Genomic DNA, 22,343 nt, shown 5'->3' on the forward strand with positions numbered 1-22,343 from the left:
ACAACTTAAACAACGGTAGGAGAAGAGTTAAGAGAAACCACTATGGGATGGTGACACACTTGGGGCTGGCAACACGGGGAGCAGTTATCTCCCTAGACCTGAAGGGGAAAGGGGAGGAATAAATAGTCACCAAAGAGAGGGACTGAAGCTTTGGTGAGCGCCACCTGGCGGAAGCCATGACTCTAGTAGAGATCTGCAGCCAACCTCTGGCCACTCAGTGGAAAGAAATTCCACTTTTTGCTCTTAGGTTCCTGCCCTCCCCACTTGTAGTAACACCTCCCACTGTCCACCCCCAAACTAAAGCCAGAGGGCACAGGGTCTTATTGATGCCGCCCATGGAGCACAGACTCCCAGGACCCTGAACGGAATGGAGACGATGGGGACTGGGGTGTAGTGCTAAAACCCAGCACAGTACTCTCCACGACAGGAGAGCACAGTGCCAGTTTCCTAAGTGATGCACCCAGAATGGCTCTGTTTTCACTGAGTGGCTGGTAGAATAGCACTGAAGGACACAGGCTGTAGTGCTAGACTGCCTGGGTTTGGAGACTGGTCACTGCTTCCTACCTTGGAACCTCGGACAAGACAATTAACCCTTCTGTACTTTGGCTTCTTTGCCTATGCAATAGGAATAATAATATCCATCCACAGAGTAGTTGGGAGAATGAAATGAGAGCTTTGCCCTTGAACAAGGTCTGGCTGAATTGGCACCATCCTTATGAAACCCAGATATGCAGCAGAGGGGAGGATTCAATGTGCCTCCAGGTACCTGTATGCTCAGGGAGACACACCAGCATTCAGACCCAAGGACTCCCATCCTTAAGGAGGGGCTATTCCTGCACCTGGGTGGGTCAGGGAAGGGCTTTGCTGAGGAGGAGCCTTGAGCAAGCTCTTCCAGAATGAGTTGAATTGCAGAGCAGAGGTCTTTTTTATTAGTTAAACAAGGACTGTGTTCAGCAAACATCGGTTAATAGTTCTAGACCCTTAAGGAAGGAAGGAAATCCAGGTGAGATTCAAAGGACTGGAAAGGGCTGTGCTTGTAGCTCAGTGGTAGAGAGCTTGCCTAGCATGTGTGAGGCACTGGATTGGATCCCTGGCACCGCATAAATAAAAACAAATAAAGGTGTTGTGTTCATCTACAACTAAGAAAATTTTTTTAAAAAAGGTATTGTGTTCCTCTGGGGAAGATTTGTGGATTGTCCAAGGTTAAGAATCAACCCTGGAAAATTAGGGCTTGACTAAGCAGTGCAACAAGAATCCAGTAGGTGGCATAAATAGGCCAGTAATTTGGAAAGCATTCATCTGTCATCTTCTTTTTTCAATTTAGTGATTTTTTTGTTTTCTTCTTTCCTTCCTTGCTTCCTTTTGTTTCCTTTTCAACCCTTCCCTTCCTTTATTTAACTACAAAACCAGGAAAACCATTCAACATTGGAATATTTTTCAACCCCCACCCCTTATCTCCCCAGAGTTTTCTGTTCAAAGTTCATGGATTCCAGACATCTCCATATGTATCTTCTTTCTGTCCATTTTACCAACTATATGCTGATCATCCCACCAATGCAATGATTATCAATTTTATCTGATCGTGAAGGAAGTTATATTTAAAACTATTCACAATTGGTGTGATAACTAAGCACCTTTCCAGGAAGAAGCCTAGATACTTTGCAAGTATGAGCCCATGTGTCTTTGTGCATTTGTGCTGCTATAACAAAACACCACAGGGCAATGTACAAACAACAGAAATTTCTTACAGTCCTAGAGCATGGGAAGTCTAAGACCAAGGCAGTGGTAGGTTTGGAATCTGCCACCACTCACTCCAGCCCTTTTTCAAGGATTCTAATCCCATCTACGAAGGCTCTGCCTTCATGACTTAGTCACCTCCCAAAGGTCTTGTCTCTTCATACTGTCACATTGGTGGTTAAATTCTGGTTTTTGTTTTTTTTTTCTCCCATTGGTATGAGGGATTGAACCCAGGGGCACTTAGCCATTGAGCCAGGTCCCCAGCCTTTTTTGTATTTTATTTAGAGACAGGGTCTCACTGAGTTGCCAAGTGCCTTGCTGATCTGTTGAGGCTGGCTTTGAACTGGCTTGCTGATCTGTTGAGGCTGGCTTGCTGATCCTCAGGCCTCAGTCTCCTGAGTTGCTGGAATTACAGGTGTGCACTACTTCACCTGGCTGATGATTAAATTTTATCACATGAATTTGGGGAACATTCAGACCATCCCACCATGGTATTTTCAGAAAAGTTGATTCAAGTGGAGGTGAACCATCTAAGCCTAAATTTTGTTATACTCTTTTCCAAAAAAATGAAAAATAGAACACACCTGAACTAATTAATATGGTTAATTTATCTTTTTTATTTTTAAATTTTTTTAGAGATGGATGGACCTTTAAAAAAAAAAAAAAATATATATATATATATATATATATATATATATATATATATATATATATATATATATATTTGGACACAATACCTTTATTTTATTTATTTATTTATTTCCATATGGTGCTGAGGATTGAACGCAGGGCCTTGCACATCCTAGGCTAGCACTCTACTACTGAGCCACAACCCCAGCCTCAGGACTTTTATTTTTTATTTACTTATATGTGGTGCTGAGAATCAAACCCAGTGCTTTTCACACATGCTAGGCAAGCACTCCACCACTGAGCTACAACCCCAGCCCTGATCAATTTATCTTTGAATTAGATCTAAAATTTCAAAAAGCAGATGAAAGAGTTCTTTCTGTGGAGTTTATGGAGTTAATTTTTTTAATGAAGCAAATTACAAATTTATCATAGTTTTGAGTACACAATAGAATTGGCCTTTTCATGTTCCTGTGGGCATTTAGGAAGGTTAACAACTTTTTTTTCCTTAAAAAAGAGAATTATATTATTTTTAAAAGAAGGGGGAAATTGCTCTTCACCCTAGTACCTTTGTAGAAAGTGCTGGCAATTTGATATATTGCCTTCCTTTTTCTTATGCACATTTTAGTCATTCCTAGAACACTTATTCAATGACCAACTTTTATTCTGGGACCTAAGGATCTAGTAGTAAACAATAATCAACACTCCTGATGCCACGGAGCAAACAAGAAACAAACAAATGAATAAATGAAAAAGGATATTTCCAGTCACTGCCAGTGCCATTTGATAAAATTGAACAAAGTGATAAGGAGGCAGGAGGCTCTTCTTTAAATCAGTGCTCAGGAAAGCCTTCCTGAGAACACAATGTTGACTGTGACTTAAACTGCTGGGGAGGAGCCACCACATGAAGGGTGAGAGAAGCGCACCTCAGGTAAAGGGAAGAGTTCATACAAAGGCCCTGCAGTGCAAACAAACTGGTGTGTAGGAGTCACCAGAAGAGGCCCTGGTGGCTGGAAGTAGAGTGTGGGACCTATAGAAAGGGAGAAGATGTGGTCAAAGAGCCAGGCATAGGGCTGGAGCACATATATCTGGGCAAGAGTGGAACTTTGTTCCGCTAATCATTACATACAAAATTTTAAGAGCACATTTATCATTCTGCTTTTCTCCCCTTGACATTGTTAATACACTTTGCTATGTCATTACATAGAGCTCAGAGCCATCAGTTAAAATCAATACTTACCATTCCAACAAACTGATCTTTAATAATTAACTTAACCATGTTTCTTGTGAATGACATGTCCTCTTAACAAATATTTCTGAGTGGCAGTATGGGATTTACAGTAGTTTCTCCTTATCTGCAGCTTTGTTTCTGTAGTTTCAGTTACCCTTGGTCAACCACAGGTCATCCAAAATTATTGAATAGAAAATTCCAGATATAAACAATTTATAAGTTTAAAATCGTATGCCATTCTGAAGGGTGTGAATGAAATCTCATGCCTTTTCAATCTGTTTCATCCAGGAGGTGAGTCATCTCTCTGTCCAGTGTATCCACACTGTATATGCTACCTACCCATTAGTCACTTAGTATCTTGATTGTTAGATCGACTGTTGAAGTGTCACAATATTTGTGTTCAAGAAACCTTATTCAGCAGCCTAATGCTACATCATAATGCCTATATCCTTCACCCTGCTTCCTCTCATTATGTGGACATTGTACTATTTCACAAGAAGGACCAATACAGTACAAGAAAATATCCATGTATTGCTATAATTGTTCAACTTTATTGCTAATCTCTTATTGTGTATAATTAACAAATTAAAATTTATCATAGGTATGTATAGGAAAAGCCATAGTAAATGTAGGGTTCATAATATCCGTAGTTTCAGGCATCCACTGGGCTTTTGGTGGTCTTATCCCCCATCAATAAAAGGGGACTACTGTGTTATAAAACCATCTATTTTAAAACAGGTTATTTGGTTGTTATGGGTTCCAATTTTGATTGGCATTGAGATGGACTCCTTTGTTCCCCTAAAGAAGTTCATTTGAAGACTATATGAAGTTGAAGGATTTGCCCATTGATATGTTAATGACCTAAAAGAGAAGTACAGTTGGGCGATTCTGTCATTGTGAGATCACGCATAGTGATGAGGGAGCAAAGCAAGAAGTTCACTGTGACCTAGTCTTTGTGAATTAAGCTGTGATTAGCAACACTATTGTCACACAGGAAGGAAGAATAACATTCTGAAACTAGTGAGCTTTGATGTGTACTCAGCACTGAAAACCAAAGAAATTTTAGCAGGGGTTTGCTTATAAGTAGAAGGAACAAAAATCATTCAGTGCCTCTGAATGTGATCCTCCTTGAATGTGAGGCCCTTGCAGGTGTGGTTAAATTGAGATGATGTTGTACTGGAGCAGGGTGACCCTACCATGCCTGGTGTTCTTACAAAGAAGAGGAATTCTGCACACAGACCCACACACAGGGACAAGGCCATGTGAAGACAAAGAAATGAGGGAAATGGTTCTGCATGTGTAAATATGCTACAGAACTGAACACTTCTCAAAAGAAGTACAAATGGCTGACTATGATATGAAAACGTTCAACACCTTTAGTCATCAGGGAAATGCAAATAAAACTACACAGAGATTCCATCTCATCCCCAATCAGAATGGCAATTATCAAACACATAAATAATGTCAGTCATAGTGGTGCGCACCCATAATCCCAGCAACCTGAGAGGCTGAGGCAGGAGGATCACAAGTTCAAAGCCAACCTCAGCAACTTAGCAAGGCCCTAAGTAACTTACCAGGAACCTGTCAAAAAGAAAAAATAAAAGAGTTGGTGATGTAACTCAGTGGTAAAGTGCCCCTGGGTTCAATCCCCAGTACCCTGCCCCCAATAAAAAAGAATATAAAAAATAAATGCTGCAAGGATGAGGGGAAAGGGGAACTCTTATACACCATTGGTGGGAATGTAAATTGGTACAACCACCATAAATACACCAGTATAGAGGTTCCTCAAAAAACTAAAATTAAAATTACCGTATGTTTATCTAAACCACTCCCCACTATTAGCTGAAAGAATTCAAGTCATCAGACTTTAGAGTTACATACATATATGTATTTATCAAAGTACAATTCACCATAGCCAAGTTATAGAATTAGCAATGTATCCATCAACAGATGACTAGATAAAGAATATGTGGTACTTATACACAATTTAGTCATAAAGAATAATAAAATTATAGTATTACAAGAAAATGGAGGCAACTGGAGAGCATAACATTAAGTGAAATAAGTCAGACTCAGAAAAACAAGTATTGTATGTTTTCTCTCCTATGTGGAAGCTATTGGGAAAAGGACCCAAATAAATGTAGGGGAAGGAAACATCACAAGAGTAGAAAGTAGAACATTAGGATAGAGGAAAAGATCAAGGGGAAGGAAGAAGAAGGGAAGGTGTTTTAGTCAGTTTTTTGTCACTGTGACCAAAGGACCTGACAAGAACAACTTAGAGAAGTTTCCCTTGGCTCATGGTTTCAGAAGTTCAGCCCATGGTCGGTCAACTCCATTGCTTTGCATATAAGGAGGCAGAACATCACGGGGGAAAGGTGTGGTAGAGGAAAGCTGCTCATCTCACCACCAGGTCAGGAATAGAGAGAAAGAGGGGGAGAGGGCCTATAGGGAAGATGCACCCTTCCAGGGTATATCCCCAGTGACCCACCTTCTCCAGCCATGTCCCACCTACCTACAGTTACCACCCAGTCAGTCCATTCAAATGGGAAGGGACTGATTAGAGTATAGCTGTCCATAATGTAATAATTTCACCTTTGAATATTCCTGTATTAAAAGGAGCTTTGGGAGAGGACACCTCATATCCATACCATAACAGGAGGTGTTGAGGAGTGAAACTGCTCAAATTGTTTGCATGTGTAAATATGCTACAGTAAACCCACTATTCTGTATAAGGTGTATGCACCAGTAAAAAAAAAGAAAAAAGAAAGAAAGAAAGAAATAGAAAAAAAAAAGAAAAACATTTAAAAAAAAACAGAAGAGTAGAGCGGCTTCTGTAGTCTATCCTCATCCCATTAGGTGGTTAAAATTATGTGGCAACAGGTACTTGTTTTTGTGGTCCTGTAAATGTGATTGTTCTAGAGAACAATTTTATTGGTGATTTTTTACTTAAATATCACCCTGTGAGTGAGCTGACCCTACTGTCAGCTCACTCACTGTCTTTAGAATTCAACTGGGCATTTATAGTTCACTCTGATCTAGTTGTTCTTTCTTTCTTTTTTTAAATTTTTAGTTGTACTTGGACACAATACCTTTATTTTATTTATTTATGTGGTGCTGAGGATCAAACCCACTGCCCCATATATGTGAAACAGGGCTGTACCACTAAGCCACAACAGCAGTCCTCTAGTTGTTTTTTCTGACCATAATCACCTCAGGACTGCTTAACCTCTATAGTAGCTAAATCAGAGAGCCTTAGGGGTATAAGTGTGATCATCAGAGATCCAGAATTTCCTGGATACTTAGATCACTCACTGAATGATTCTGTGTGCCTAACACCTGCAGAAGCAGGTCTGTTTGTCTCAGCAGCTGCACAATACCTATTTTTTGTATTTTTGGATGTACCTTTGTTATCTGACCAGAAGCCCATGGTCAAACTGTATTTTGCATTCTGTTAGTAATATAAATTCTCTGTGCTTTGAGGACTGAGATTTCTAGTACTGGGAAAGATTTCAGAGGTTATCCTAAATCCTTCATGTGTTTAAAGGCATTTTTTGTGTGTGTATGTGTCGGGGTGGGGGTTGTTTCTAGGAAGTCAACCCAGGGCCTCGTCATGCGAGGTGGAATACTCTACCACTGAGCTTCACCTGCAGCCCCATTCCTTTATTTTTACACATAAGAAAACAGAATCTAGAAAAGTGACTCACCCATGGTCACTCAATTATTATTTAGAGGTTTAAAAAAACAAATCCAATATTATTTCTCCCTAATGATCAATCATTTTTGTATTTAACAAAGGTAAGCTTTATTACAGGTAAATTTCAATGTGTCACCCAATAATTTTCCCCTAAAATAAAGAAAACTTAGCTGGATGGGTTGAATTGGGTCCTCCAAGATTTCATGTTTTGATGTCCTAACCTCAGTGCCTCTGAATGTGATCTTCCTTGAATGTGAGGCCCTTGCAGGTGTGGTTAAATTGAGATGATGTTGTACTGGAGCAGGGTGACCCTACCATGCCTGGTGTTCTTACAAAGAAGAGGAAATCTGCACACAGACCCACACACAGGGAGAAGGCCATGTGAAGACAAAGAGATGAGGGAAACGGTTTTTCAAGCCAAGAAATGCTGAGATTGCCAGAAAACCACCAGAAGTGGTGGTTTGTACACCATGTGTACACAGCCCGAGCAAACTTATATCATATCCATGCCTACGGGATATCTCATGGTCAGGGAGACCAGAAACGCATGGCTGTGCCTTTGGAGAACAGAGGAGAACCCTCCCTACGCTCACTCACCCATGATATGCCTGTGATTCCAATTTCTGGATATGGACTGGAGTGCTACAAATTGCCAGATTCCAAATTACAAAGGCTGCCTAAAATCCAGTTAATAAGCCTATGGGGTTTCTGGAAGCCTTGGAATTGTGTGGTCCCAGCCTGCTGTGCTGTCGACTATACTACCCTGTGTGACACCAGCCGAGGGAGTTACGGAGGGAACTGAAGGATCCTGGTTAAGTCTTTGTACTTTTAGAGATTTTTCCTTTTCTCACTTGATATATAAGTATTCTAATACATGGGAATTATTTTAAATGCTGTTTCTTTTCTTTTTGAGAGCTATTATGCACTTATATTTTGGGGCAAGTCATATTTCTGTTCAATTTTAAATTCTCGTCCCATAACCTGGAGCTCCATTGAGTTCTCTCCTGTCCATTAGAACAGATGATATCCCTGCAAAACAGTGTGCAGTGATGTTTTTGAGGGAGGCGAAAGTGGTCATTAAGGGGGACATTGTTCAGTCCCCTCTGGCTTATTGACAACAGTGGGTGGGAAAGCACCTGTTTGAAGGAGCAGTGGTCAGCCAAGTTTGTTGGGCAGATATGACCACACTTTCCTCCCTAAAAGTACTACAAGGAGGTGACCCTCAGGGGTGACTGACTTTTGGTTTCACTCAACAGTGAAAGTACAGAGTCTCAGCACAAAATAAAGTCCCGGATAACCTTTCAGAGCCTTTGTCCTATTAAAGACTATTTACCTGAGTTGACAGGTAAAATGATGGCCCCCAGACGAGAACAAGTAGGGCAGCAAATGAAAGAATTAGTGCACTGTTCAAATTAGATTTGCCGTTCAAGCAGAGAAACCTTTGCCTGTTGGGGCACCTTCAAAGGTCTTCACCAAGGACACCGGCGGGCAGGAAAGGAGAAAATGTTTACCTCGATCCAGCAGAGGCCCTCCCACCTGCCCCTGCCTCCCAGTTCAGGAAGGGGTGGCACACGTGAACTCTGCATTTAAAGGACCCTTCATCCTCACATTGTTGTTGTTATTTATTCTTCTTTGTGTGGCTCTGATAATGAGTCTGGTTATCAGACAGCCTTGACTTCTGGATGGCTCTGCTTTTTAAAGAGCAAGGAAATGGGCAAGAGTTTTTAAAAGGCATATCTGAACCAAGGCATGTAGCCAACAGCCCTGTCCTTCTACTTCCAGTGGCCTTTCCGATGAATGGGGTTGGTGCAAGTCAGGGGGATGGTAATAAATGCATGACTGAATACTGAACCGTTTTACCTGACTCATTAAACTGCCATTTTCAACACTTTTGCCTCATGCTATGGGAATGACAGAATCCTATAACAACCTCTATGTTCAGATTCTTTAATATCTGGAATACTTCGTGGTACAAGGGCCCTTGGATGTGAGCACAGACATCAATTGAAATACAGGGCAGTCATAATAGGACGAAATTTGATAAACCACTTGAGCGTGACCTAGCAGCCCAGCCTGTTAAATGGGGATGCACAATTAATTGCTACTCTTTTATTTATTATCTTTAATCCCACATTGGATACAGTTGACTTGTTACTTCCTGGGATGAGGCCACTGGGCATAGGCGGGAATGAATAATTTTTAAATTATAAAGCAATTTCTTTGTTACAAACCTGGGCTCAGATGTAAATTCTAATCATTTCCTTTTCCCAGGACAGTGCCCTTTGAACTTAGAAGGGCGTCCATTTTTCTTCCTACTACCCGTGGGGGCAGGAAGTCAGGCCTATCTAGTTTTTGGAGGTCATTGGTGTTTTTCTTTCCCTGGGAGACTCCTTGACACCCGAAAGGCTTCCTTACAGACTTACATTCCAGAGTAGAACTCTTCCCACAGCCCTCTTTCACCCTGCCTCTGTGTAGATCTATTCATTGCTGTTGGCTCTATCCAGGGCTCTACCTCTCCAGAAAGAAGGACTTTTTCACTTTGAACTATTGTTTCTGAACTGAGCCAGAGGAAATGGATGTGCCTAATCAATCAACAGGCTTTGGTTGCAGGGTCCTCCTCCCTGAAACCATTTTGCCTCTTGTGTATTCAACAGCTTACTCCACTGTCCCGGATGTTGCCTATAATTCCACTCTTAGGAATTTCATCCTTTGTCTTTGTTCCCTGATAAAACTCGAATCAATCCTATTCAGGGGCTGGAAGTAAAAAAGTGAGCAGAGGGTGGGCAGCAGTGTTGGGGAAAGAGCCACACATACTAGAGAGACCCAGACAGTAGAGGAACCACATCAACCCCATAGATTTAAACCCATAGCACTGACACATTGGGAAAAGAGCAATACCATAGATTGAAATACGTACGTATCTCATGATGCCTTTTTATTAAAAAATTCCTCTGATTGTAAAAAGTAATTGATGCCTATTGTAGAAAGCCTCATAAAATACCCGAAAATATAAAATGCTCATAAACTTACAGTCTAGAGGTATTTAATAATTTTCCCATGATGATTTGTCATGGCCACATAATATCCTATTACTGACGTCACCAGCTTCCTATCAATTTTTGCTGTTTCAAATAATACTAGCTAACATTTACAATGCTTTCTGGGTCCTTTCCTACGTGACTGATGTCTGTTAATTCACTCAGTCTCCACAACAGCCTAAGAAGGAGGTACAAGTGTTATTTACATTTTAGAGAAGAGGGGACAGGTACTGAGAGGGAACTATCAACTTGTGAAAAATAGATTGGAGATCCAACCCTGACAGTCTGCCTCTGGGACTTGATTATTTTCTTAGAGTGTGTTGCCTAATATAACATGTCCATGTCTAAGGTTCAAGAACACAAACACACTTCAGGCTCTTGAGACATCCCTAAATTCCTTCCTACAATTTTCACTCTTTGAGCTAAGAAGCCTAGAGATTTACTTGGTTAGTTGTTTGTTCATAGGCTTGTTTTTGCTAGAAAAAGCTTTTAAATGTTTCTTTTCCTGTTTTCTTTGTTCCTTTGATGTTTAAAACAAAACACCTGTGTGGCTGAGCTGACCAGCTGTTTGCATTTTGCCTTCCATTCTCCAGCTGGTAGTAGGAGGAAGGACCAGGAAAAGAAAGATGGGTCTGCACAGAAGATCTGAAGTCCTTAAATCACGCCAGCTTTGGCGATTTCTAGAAGTGTACTTAGATGAGGCACATCTTGTACTTGGCCTCACTGTTCTGAGTTGTCATGCATAGGAGGTGAATTATCAGTGCTTCTCTTTGTGTTTTTTCACTTTGTTTTGTTTTATTTATTTATTTATTTTTCCACGGGCTGGGAAAGGCTTCTTCTCCAGCCCTGTATCTTCAGAGCACTTGGAGACTGACATCATTTGGGAGATGCACCTTGGAGGGACAGCAGGGACCACAGTATAGACTGAGTTAAGAAGCCTAGCAATTACTTGGCTAGTTGTTTGTTCATAGGCTTGTTTTTGATAGAAAGAGCTTTTAAATGTTTTAAGGGGAAGTTGAATAACTGAATTATGGAATATCCATTCAGTGTAATACTATGAATGAGATGGCTCAGTTTGCACTACCATAAAACGATGTCTGAACAATCTGTTAAGTAGAAAAAAAGAAGACAGAACAAATGGCAGAACTAGTCCCATCATATAATCCCATTTCAGAAGGTGTATAGAAAAAAGATTTCCTCCTTTAGAAACTAGAGTTGTAAGGGTTTAGAGCCTTTCATTTTCTCTTCTGTGCATGTCTGGATTCCTTGAAATTTTCAGCAAACATCTATTACTTTTTAGTTACTATAAACCAGCTATGGTTTGAATGTGTTTTTTTCACTGCCAAAACTCAGGTTGAAACTTTATTGTCAATATAATGGTTTTGAGAGGTGGAGGAGCCTTTAAGATGTAATTAGATCTTGGGGGCTCCACCCTCTTGAAGGGATAATAAAGCAGGTCTGGTTCCTCTCTCCCTCTCTTGCCCTGGACTCCTTAGCCTCCGCTGTCTCACCACTGTGTCCTGAGACAGGTCAAGGACCTTGACAGATGCAGTGGCTCACTCTGGAACTTCCCAGCCTTCAGAACTGTGAGTCAAACTAAACTCTTTCCTTTATAATCATCCAGCTTCTGGTACTTTGTTATGGCAACAGAAAACCGACTAAAACAAAAACCAATAGACTATAGGAAAGTAGAATTCTTGGAGTATAAAAATATTTAAATATACAAACTCAGTTACAGATAGGGATGATACAGAAGAAAACACAATCTTGGTGAACGTGAAAACGTACTAACTGAACTGGTATTGGGATGGCAATGTGTTTTGGAATTTCCCTTGTGTTTTCTGATAATGTAATTATTAACTGTCACACTATTGACATGCTTTAAATTTAGATGCAGTGAAGAAAGCATGAAATTGTGTTTAAAGGAAATAAGACCACTCTGAAAGACAGACTACAAAGTAGCCAGAGTGAAAACCCAAGATCTGCACACCTGGGTTCACCCCAAGGCTTACTGCATGAATGCGTGGGAGGCACGTGGTTCCTGGACTTTAGGTTCTCAATGCAGTCTGGAGTTTTCATCCCAGACCTCACTTAGGATCACCTGGAGAGCTTTTAAAGCAACAGTGTCCCAGTGCCTCTGAGGCAGGGCCCGGAAAGTCTCACCAGATAAGTCTGATGAACAGACCAGGTGGAGAACAGGAAGCCAGCCTGAACTGTGGGGCTGTGGACAGTGGACCGGCTCTCAGCCCAAGCCCAGCAGTGACTAGTGTCATTTAAATAGGTAATTCAGCAGATGTTTGTGCAGCTCCTAGAGAAGAAAATGTCCAGCATTGGGGGAGCTGGGGTTGGGGCTCAGTAGTAGAACACTTGCCTAACTGCTGCGACATGCAACTAAATCAGTCAGGGTCACTCCAGGTGAATTGGGTTGGCACTGAATAATCAGACAGAAAATGCCTTTTTCATGGGGCTCAGCAACGGCTCCTCGGCCCCAGCTCCCACAAGGGAAGCAAGAGAGGCAGACAAAAGGAAGAGCACTCCTGAAGCCCTATTTATTGAGGGGAAGACACTTGAGAGGGGTGTTTCAGGGGGTGTAGCTCAGTCAGTCCCACTGGGTGACACCCACTCCCAGAGCTTTGTCCACCTGCTCCTGCACTGCGGGCCAGTGGAAGCCAGTCCCACATCTCTGTCACTCAAGGGTAAGGTCCTTGTTCACTCCTACATGGCAGCTCCGGACACCTAGCATGTATGAGGCACTGACTTCAATCCTCAGCACCACATAAAAATAAATAAAGGTCTATAAAAAAGAATGGTACCCCCCCCAAAAAAAAGACACCATTGGGCCAGACACCTCTTGGTTTTGAAAAGTGGTTGCTCTTTACTTATAATAACCACTTTCTGTCGGGATTTCAACTCGGCATTTGAGTGTAAAGAGTATGCATTTTTATAGCTGTCCAAATGCCTATTTATGCAGCAGACCATAACTCCTCTCTCGATAGGCTGCTATGCTTTATCAAATAAATGATACACATTTAAAAATCTGTCTGAAGGGGCATTTACCTGAAGGACTGTTATTGTGTTTGTGAGGGTTTTTTGAGTCCTTGTGGCTCATTGGGTAAATAATATCATTTAACCAATTTTTAAATAGATAGGTCTCACAAGATGCCATTTTATCAATCTTATGCACTCTTTTACCCTACAGAGGGGGCTCTTTTAAGTCATTTTTATTTTAAATTTCATATCAAGGTATTTCCAAAAGTGGGTTTTAAAAAACAACCTAAAATAAATGAGTCTGAAAAAAGACCCTGGCACCTGATTTTATTTTGTGTGGTGTTAGGGCTCGAACCACATGCTAGGCTACACCTCCCAGTCTCTAACTTTTTTCTCTTTGGACTATTAAGATTTCTTTTCTTTTCTTTTCTTTCTTTTTTTTTTTTTTTTTTTGGTACCTGGGATTGAACTCAGGGGCATGTATCCACCGAGCCACATCCCCATCCCTTTTTTGTATTTTATTTAAGGACAGGGTCTTGCTGAAGCTGGCTTTGAACTCATGATCCTCCCACCTCACCCTTCTGAGCCACTGGGATTATAAGGGTGCACTACTGCGCCCAGCAATTTTCTTGGTTTTTTTACTTACTTTTTCTTCAGTGGTGCTACTTCAGTGCTAAATCCAAGGTGCTGTTGCCTTTGAGGAAGTAGATCCTAAACCTCTTTTGTGAAGATTCCTGGTTTGATTAGTTTTGGAGAAGGGGAGGAAATTGGAACATTATGGAACAAGGGGAAGTTAATTGGGTGTGATTGTGAAATGGAGGAACATCTTGGTCAGATGGGGCCTGTGTCAGCATGGGTCATGTGACTCCTATAGGAAATAGGGCCAAGGACAAGTATAGACATGGGGAATTCTTCCCAACGGAGGGAAAGAGGAGGATTTGAATTTAGTGGAGAATTACAAGAATGATTAGTGCATGAATAAATGAGACCGCAGGCCTCAGTTGTAGACTGAGCTCCATTCAAACTCGTTTAGGTGTAGGGGTTTATCAAGGGTATTACTTGATTCACAAATCTTCAGGAAGGCCAGACAGGCTTGGAAGTTGTCTATGAACAATGCAGCCACAGGTAGTGGAGCCAGGGAGAAATGAATCATACTCCAAAAGAGTGGTTTTCAAGGGATGTTTCCCGATTAGTAGCATCATCATCACCTGGGAACTTGGTAGAAATGCACATTCTTAGGCTTTACCTCAGACCTTCTGAATGAGAAACTCTGGAGTGGGGCCCAGTAATCTGTTTTAATTTTTTTTCTAGTGATTCTGATGTATGGTGAGGTTTGCAAATCGCCACCTATAGTCTTAGAGGTGTACCACAGCCGCCTCCTCCCACTCTGACACCCGAAAAATCAAGCACTAAACACCTAAAACTGCCACAGCTGCCATGAGAGTCTGCCAGTGACTTTGCTAGGTTTCATTTTCCTGCACGTGGCTACTCACTTCTAGCTCAGAGACTCCTGAAAGTCATCCTCTGGGTAGACATGGAACCACATCACCTGCTGGTACTCCACTTGGCAAAAGACACCAAGGAATGGAATTCAGCTTTCCAGATTGTAGTGCAGAAGTAATCTGGGAGGTGGTTGGAATAGACTTTGAGAAAGCTCACTTCCGTATCTACTGTCAACCTACATGCATGAGCCCTTAGGGATTTCATAAGACTTGACATATGAGCCAGTCTTGTACAGCACAGTAGGGTCCAATGTGAAAGCTGTAGAGGGCTGGTCACCTAATCCTTTTCCAACCTGGGACAGATAACCCCACAAGGACTCCTGCTCTGGGATCTGTACCCCAGCCACTTCCTGGAATCCAAAGACTTTCCATAGGTTTCAGGAACTCTTAAATGCAGTCTGGAAGAATGACAGAAATAACCTGTGCTTTAAATATAATTTCCTCCCTAATTGCCTTTTAGGATTGTGAGTTAGAAGTTCCCAGGAGAATATCCCTTCCCTATCTTGATGAAGCATACCGTTTGTCAGTACTGAACAGTTGTCAAAGTCACATCCAGCTATTTGCATAGGTTTGTTCTGTAATCAGAGCAAGATCTTTGTAAATAAATCTTTGCATTTAGTTTATATTTGTTCTACTAAGTGACATTGTTTTAACAGTACTGGTTGTAAGGTAAATCAAGGTTCTGATTACCAACAGTTGAAGCTCATTTCCTTAGCAGGATCTGCCTGCCCCTAGGTCTAGGCAGGGTAGGAAGATTGAGGGAGCTTGGTTGAAGGTATCTCGGGCCCTGCTCCAGCCGAACAAAAGCTTGCCCATCTCCTAATTCAGCTCTAACCTCATCTCTTTAAGGAGGCACTGCTTGACTATTGCTATTATTTGAATCTTCAGTGCCCCCAAAGGCCCATGTATTAAAGGCTTGATTCTTGGCCTGACCTATTGTGAGGTGGTAGAACCCTTAAGAGTTGAGGTCTTGGGCTGGGGTTGTGGCTCAGTGGCAGAGCGCTTGCCTCACATGTGCGAGGCACTGGGTTTAATTCTCAGCACCACACATCAATAAATAAAATAAAGGCCCATCGACAACTAAGAAAAAAAAAAAAGTTGAGGTCTAATGGGAAGTTTTAGGTCAGTGGGAATGGGCCCTGGTCTCTTTGTCTTTGCTTCCCAGCCATGAAATGAGTAGCTTTGCTCTACCTTAAACTTCCTATGATGTGCTGCCTCACCACAGACCTGAAGGCACTAGGGCCAGTCATGGAGCAGAACCTCCAGACTGTGAACCCCAAATCAGCCTCTTTATCAGTTGACTACCTCAGATGTTTCCAGTAATGGAAGCTGACCAGCACAAGGGCTCTAGCACGTGCCAACTTCTTGTCACTGGTTCTCAGTACTTTTCACTCTCTAAAATAAGCTCATTTGGTTGATGTCCATCTCCCCACCTAAGGTCCTTGATGGGAAGCACTGGTCCATCTTATTCTCCAAGGTATTGCCATACTTGCCTCCTCCTTGCCTGGAAGCCACTCACTGAATATGGTGGAGTAAATGGGAAGTGGGTATGAGGCCACAGTGCTGATGTCATTAGAGTGCAGTGGGAAGCTATTGCTGACCTGCAGCAGGGAAAGGTGATGTTGAGGGAGGTGTCCTTTAAAACATCCGGGTGTTCAGGTGTTCCATCTAGAGATAGTCCACTCCCTCTATGCAGCTGGGAGGGAGGCTCCTGGTGAGAGAGGCAGACGTTCAGTCACATGGGATGGTGGCTTCCTCCAGGGTGCTCCTGAAATAGAGACTGACTGTTGTCACAATCAGGGTTAGGATAGGACCAGTGCCTTCTCTCCATTTGCCCATGCTTTGGAAAAAAAAAACCAAAACCTAAAACCTAACCCTAAGTTATCTGACCTTGGGACTTGGTTTCATTGTGACTGACTTAAAGCGATTTTTACTGTTTTTCATAGGTTGACTTTTGTTTTCTCATTGTTCTATAGTGGTTTGAATTATGTTGGTTGATTTGCTTTTCAAATATTGCTTTATTGGGGGCTGAGGTTGTGGCTCAGTGGTAGAGAGCTTGCTTCGCACAGGCGGGACCTTGGTTCGATCCTCAGCACCACATAAAAATAAAGGCATTGTGTTGTGCCCATCTAAATATTTTAAAAAATATATTGCTTTATTTTTAAAAATTTGGACAGTGACTTATTTCTCAGTGTGTCATAGTTTTATGTTCCTTAAAAATACAAAGAACAAAATACACAGACAAAAGCAAATCTTTTCCAGGTCTAAATGCTCTGAAGCCAGGCTGCCCTGCAGGCAGTAAAGTGCCCAGGACAAGGACAAGGGCACATAGGTGACTGGTTCACCTGTAGGGGCCCTCTGCAACTCTCAGCCTTTATGTCTCCTGGTATCAAATGAAGAGGATGAGAGCATGCCTCTTAGGATTTTTGTGCAATGTGACGAGCTTCTGCATATAGAACTACCCAAAGCCTGGTCCAAACTTAGCGCTAAACTATTACCACTACCTAGTGGTAGATCAGACATTGAGTGTATCACCCAGTTACTCTGCATGTCCCCACTCCCACATAGAAAACCTTGGTCACTGTCTTAGGTTGACTCGTGTCCCCCCCCCAAATCCATGTTCACTTGAAACCTCAGAATGTGATCTTATTTGGAAATAGGATCTTTGTGTATATAATTAGTCAAATTAAGGTGATGCTACGCTAAACTAGAAAGGGGTCTAATTTAGTGCCTGGTATAATTGTAAGAAAAGGGAAATGTGGACACAGACACATTGGGGACCCCAGGTGAAAACAGACACAGAAGAGCTATGTGAAGATGGAAGCAGAGGTTGGAGTGATGGAGTCACCAGACGCATGGAAAGATGAGGAAGGGTCCTTCTGGAGAGGCTTCAAAGAAAACATAGCCTTGATTTCAGACTTCTAGCTTGCAGACCTGTGAGATCATTTTTAAGCCACCTATTCATGGCAATTTTTTATATCAGCCCTAGCAAAGCCTACACAGTTACTTAGCGGATCCTACTGCATTGAGAGGGCCTTATTTTCTGCTTTTAGCAAAATCCTTCTGTTTCTTGGAAATTTTAGCATGAATGAGATTAGGAGAACTTTGAAGTTTTGAAAAAATGGACTGTAGCTGGTAACTCCTTAGGTTAGAGGGCACGAGAGCAGATCAAGGAGGGCAATAGAAAATGCATCAGTTACTCTTGGACTTGGAAACTTGCTGCAGCAGCAGCTTTCACTGGCATCAGGGTGTGGGTAGGGTAATATACCTAGGCCATTTAATTCTTCAAATGGTCATCAATAGAAAGTAAGAAGCCAGTACCATGTGGACACACCAACCTTCCAGGTTTAAGCCCTGTGCCCTGGCCTGCAGGGTTTGTGTAGTCGGCCAGGGAGTGCCACCCTCTACCATACCATTCTAGCTGGATACCAACTCCTTGCGGTGTGTGTGTGCATGAATTTGTTCAAGCATACCTACTGAGTGGCAACATCACATCTGGAAGATTTGCTCCTGTAAGCAAGGTAGGGGAGCAGAGACGGGAGCCAGGCTGGAGGAATCCAGAGATGGAAAGGGAGACAGATTGCCAATAGTGTAATAGTAACTCAGGGATGAAAAGTCAAGCACCTCTCATTCCAAGACTCATATCAACCTTATGGCCTCAGCTGATCAGTTTCACTGGAGTAGGGGAAGTGCCTCTATCCAGAAAGCCAGGGGCCTCATTCTGGGCTCTGCTAAGGTCTCTAGCTTCCTAATGACAAAGACTGTTTCTCTTTTAATCCTAGAGCTCCTGCCCCAGGGAGGAGTCCAAGTGACCATGAAGGGAGTATTGCCATCTTTCTGGGTCAAGGTAGTAGTGAGACTCATGTATCTACTTGGCCTAATTTCTTTGGGATCCTTGGTAATTGCCACTGTCTGAGGTTACCACCAGTCCTCCTCTCCCTACCAGAATGCTTTACAATCACAAGATCCTATAAAACACTGTATGTTTGTCACAGATTTAGATGGATATAATCTATTTTATCCACGTGCTGGTAACATGACTTTTAAAATTATTTTTTAGTTGTAGTAGGACACAATATCTTTATTTATTTTTATGTGGTACTAAGGATCGAACCCAGGGCCTCACACATGCTAGGCAAGCGCTCCACCACTGAGCCACAACCCCAGCCCAACATGACTTTTAATGATCCTTTTCCTCCAGGAAAGACTGCCAAATCTGATTCCATGCTGGGTTAGTTTAGAGTACCAAATATGTTAAGGGAAACGGGGATCTTGACTTTAATGTGATTGCTTTATAATCTCCATGGACTTCACTGTAGAGTCAGGGGTGGTTGAAGACCACAGAAAAATGAAGTGTGTCAGTCCATCAGCCTGTCTGTAGCTGTGGAGGGCAAGGTGGCTCTCTCCCTGTTTGGTGCTCACACTGGCCCCTGTTCTTTTAATGTCTGCTTCCATCAGCTCCAGGCCTCTATGACTCTCCTTATACTGTCTCACCTACCTTTTCTGCTTTTTCTTTTTCGCCTGTAAACATGTGTCTCTCTCTTAAATTAAACAAAATCAGCTGAAACATCAAAAACCTCTTTGATCCTTCATCTCTCTAGCTACTGCCGTTTAAGCAACCACTCTCCCTCATTCAGTTGTTGACTCCATTATTCAGCATAGAGAGATGGAGCTTATTTATGTGCTAGCATAAAGTTCTGTGTAGCTATGCTGCAAGCTAGGAGTGATAATAGCAGATGCAGCACTCACTCTGTGTTGGGCACTTTACAAAGGGATCTGCATATAGTATCCCTTCTGATCTTTATAATGACCCAAGGAAATAGGAACTACAAAAATGTCCATTTCACAGATGAGAAAATAAGTGGAGTTATTTGCAGAAGGTCACTGAGCCAGACCAATTTGAGGCCTCCACTCTACCTTTGAGCCAGGTGGCCTGTCTGTGAATAAGATACCATCCTTCCCTTCAAGGAGCCAATCTGGAAACTTCCTAGAACATCTTTGATCTTGGCTAAAAGATTTCTACCTTCATCTCTTCTGTAAGTGTGGGTGAAGGAGAGTAGCGCAGTGATTGCCAGAGTCTAGGAAGGGCAGCAGGGAAGGAGGCCGAGGGAATTTGGGTAATGGATGCCAAAATAAAGAGAAGTGGGAAGAGTAAGTTCCAGTGTTCCACTGCACAGCAGAGCGACTACAGTTTATAACAACTTCTACTTTATGAAGAACTACAAGAGAGGAGTTGAAAGGCTCTATACACAAAGAAATGATTCATAGGAGATGAAAATGCTAATGGCCTGGGCTGAGGTTGTGGCTCAATGGTAGAGCACTTGCCTAGCATGTGGGAGACACTGGGTTCAATCCTCAGCACCACATATAAATAAATAAATAAATAAGGGTTTATCCACAACTAAAAATTTTTTAAAAATTGCTAATAACCTTGATTTGGTCATTATATACATGTATTTAATTATCACACTATAGCCCACTAATGTGTAGTTGTTACATGTGTAATTACATGTACTAATGTGTAATTGTTACACATCAGTTGAAAAGAAAAATATATTTTGAATGAGGATTCTAATATTCCTGGCTTTTTAGAGATGTCGTGCCTAAGGAATGAGCCAAGGGCTACAAGTGTTTGTTGAATGGAATCCATGTCAATGAATGTTAATGGGTAGCAAGTGGATATTCATTGTCCCTGGGGTGTGTTCAGCTCAGATTTGTGGACTCAGGTCCTGAAACCCTTTCTGTGCTAAGTACTGAGTAAAAATTACCAAAAGAGTGGGATTTACCCTACAGAGGCACATAGAGGATAACTAAGGCCATATAGAGGAGAAAAGGTCTAAGATCTGCTTGATGTTTTTCATGTTTCTTCTACTACATGTATCCTGCAAACCAACCATGTCTATCTATATCTTCATAAACACAAATGGTACCTTTTGGAGAGTGACTATTATGGACTGAATTGTATTTTCTTACCCCCAAATCCATATGTTAAAGAGGAAATTTGGATGCAAACATACACTTAAGGAAAGTGATATGAAGACCCAGGAGAAAGACAGCCATCCACAAACCAAGTGCCCTGGACACGTGCATTCCTCCTCTCCTTCAGAAAGAACTAATCTTCCAACACTTACTTTTCTGCTCAGGCCTCTCATTCTGTGTGCTTTGCTACGGTCAGCCCAGGAAATGAATGCTATGGCTTAGTTGTTCTGATTCCGATAGAAAGGAGATGCTGTAGGCGCTGAAGGTAGGGGCATGGGGAATATTTTGTGGTTTAATAAGAACCTTTTAGGATACTATATACAGACTGAACTGTGGTTTTAGACAATCAGTTATAAGTCTGAGATTGGTAAAACTTTTAATTATCAAGGGATATTATGGAAGCACTTTTTTGAAAATCTCTGGAAACTGAGTAGACTCTTCACTTGACCAGTAGGGATTAAGGTTATGGAGAGTCTCAGAGGAGCAGCCAAGAGGTTTGAGGCATACAGAGGACTACAAAGGAAGCCTCTTAGCACCCACTTCAAGGTTTGCTGAATTAGCTAAACCAACCCTAACCTTTGGAGATGCCTGACAGCCCCAAAGAGGAGTTTTGAAGATCCTCAAATGCAACATCTTAAGTTAACCAGACAAGTCTCAGAACTTTTCTCCCTCTATTCCTCTTTCATATTCTCCTGCCAAGTGATTAACATTTATATATATTTTTAATATTTATTTTTTAGTTGTAGTTGGACACAATACCTTTATTTTATTCATATATTTTTATGTGGTGCTGAGGATCGTGCAAGGCGAGCTCTACTGCTGAGCCACAACCCCAGCCCAACATTTATGTTTTTATCTGTCCGTCAATAAAGGTCAAACATTATATTTCCCCCCTACAGAATCAAGGATTTCCCTGGTCACTAAGAATGTAAATCTTAAATGGGGATGGTTGTAGGCATGAGGGGACACACACCGTGCTGGATAGCTCTTATTTGTCCATCCAGATCCGCTCTACCCTGCCCTCTGCCTATAAACATGATTCTGTGCGCCATGTCCGCAGGCTCCTTGGCCCCTGGTCCTGGTTCAGTTGATAGAGAGCCCAGGCAGAAATTGGAGGATAGGAGGAGAGTGAGGTTGGAGTCCTGAGGCCCCTGACCATTTATGATTGCCTCCGGCTGCCCGTGCCCCTCAGATGAAAGGCTCTTTGAACATGATGGTTCCCTGGTTTAACTAGCTCTGGGCTTCCCAACACTCAGGGTGTGTGTGTGTGTGTGTTTTGAGTTATTTTTATTAGAGCATTATAGTTATACACAGTAGCTGGGTTTCATCCTGACAAAATCGTGTATGCATGGAAACTGGTCCACTCCATTTCAGTCCCCTCTCCTCCCTCATCCCTCCATGCTCCGTTTCACTGATCCTCCCCCTGCTCATTCATTTATCCATCCTTGGTTAATGCTTTTCACACACACACAAAGGTGAAATTCCCTGTGGTATATTTATTTATGCACATGATGTGATTTTGCTAAATTCATTCCACATTTTCCCCC

The sequence above is a fragment of the Callospermophilus lateralis genome, chromosome 2 (assembly GCF_048772815.1).
Source record: "Callospermophilus lateralis isolate mCalLat2 chromosome 2, mCalLat2.hap1, whole genome shotgun sequence".
Taxonomy (NCBI): Eukaryota; Metazoa; Chordata; class Mammalia; order Rodentia; family Sciuridae; genus Callospermophilus; species Callospermophilus lateralis.